Here is a 1,858-nt window from a genome sequence, read left to right as displayed (position 1 = left end):
GGAGGGAAAGAGAAATTAGGAAAAGACAGAGAATAAGAGAAGAAAAAATGGTATTTGAAAATTCAAAAGATATATGTGTTGTGGTCTTCAAGAAGAATACAAAAACATAGATGGATTTCATGGGAATAATAGTAGACACTAAGAACAATACATATCAAATAAATATAGTCGGGATTGGGGAGATGGCTCAGTAGAATAAATGCTTTTCTAGCAAGCGCAAGGGTCTGAGTTCAATCTCCGGTTCCACCAAACAAACAAATAAACAAATAAATAAATATATCCTTCATTTATATGTGGTTTTGGAGCACAAAGTATCAAATAATCAGTGCAAAAGGATTAAAATTATTAATACAATGTAAAAGAATATTAAAAACAATCGTGGCCCCAGGTAATTTGAAGTAGATAGAATTTAGAAAGGACTGAGGCAGCTTTTAACAATTTTGTTGTTATATAGCACTAGAAAAATATTAATGAGAATATTTATTTCAATCTTATAATTTAAAATTTGATCTTATTTCTCACATATGAACATGTACATATTTAAAGCTATAGCACAATATCTACTTACACATATATTTAAACTATATGTTGTACAAATTATTTTTCACAGTTTTCAATAGTTTTAAAGTCATTAAAGGTGAATTTCCAATAAGATGAATAAAAATCCTGCTACATTTTTTAGTGTTTAAGTGGCTTACAGGACTAAGGGCTTCACCTCACACACACTAATGAATTTTACTTTCACTAAATATTACTAGGTAGATTGCTAATTACCAAGTCTCTCTTAAAGTTTAATATTAATTTCCTTATGTATAAACAAATGATTCAGCAGAAGCAAATTCGGGTATGGAAATATAAGTTAAATACCTTTCCTAGAACACTAGCAATTTCTCAAGGATTAAAGAAAAACACTACGCTACTTGAGATAGAAACACAGCATACCACACTCATGTAAAAAGTCAGAAAAGTATGCATTTTTCATTTTGAAAAATACAGTTCCAGTAACTCTGCTGAAATCCTGCTAGAATTCAGGCTACCTATATTTCCTGCTTATTGCCTGGTCATTATTTGGCCCACACCTAGAGAAGCTGAACCCCCTTTTCAGTACAAACTGATCACCCATAATTTTTGCACCACTGGATGACCACTTAAAAATCTACATTCACTGTCATGTATAATATTTAGTTAACCCACGTAGGACATGGAAGACTCCAATCAAGTCTCTGTTCACAGTTTAAAACATGTATCTGATCTGTCTGGGTCACTGTCCTGGCCTTTTCCACCAAGGCATCTCATTTCATTTTGTGGCCAGGGACTGTCACTTTGAGAACACAACCATTGTGTGCCTATTTGTAGTCACTATGATAACTAAAAATATTCTGGAAGAGTATAAGAAATTAAACTCCTTGTGAGGGTAAGTGAGGGAGGGATTGGGAAATGTTGGTCAGTGGGTATTAAGTTATAGAAAAGAGAAAGGATTTCTGATGTTTTGTTGTAATTACTACAGATGAAGATAAAGTGTTATATGTGTCTAAAATGCAGGAAGAGGTTTCTAAATTGTTTAACACAAAGAAGTGATAAATGTTGGAGGAAACAAATTTGTGTTTTCCTCCACCAGAGTGTTCTGTTCTATATGGAAACATCACTTGACATCCAATAACTAGTACCACGTTTATGTGTCAACTGAAATTAAGTGACAAGGGGACTAATAATAAACATAAAACTAGATTATCAACTGAAATGACTAATGAAAATAAATTTTATGTTCATTAAAAAATTTGAAATAAAGTTTTTTGGGTTTTTTTTGGAATTTGGAAAGCCGTTTATTACTGAGCCCAGGGCCCCCATCAGCTCTCAC

The sequence above is a fragment of the Octodon degus genome, unplaced genomic scaffold (genome assembly GCF_000260255.1).
Source record: "Octodon degus isolate 3935 unplaced genomic scaffold, OctDeg1.0 scaffold00137, whole genome shotgun sequence".
Classification (NCBI taxonomy): domain Eukaryota; kingdom Metazoa; phylum Chordata; class Mammalia; order Rodentia; family Octodontidae; genus Octodon; species Octodon degus.
The sequence above is the reverse complement of the archived record's forward strand: the minus strand, read 5'-3'. Positions refer to the sequence as shown.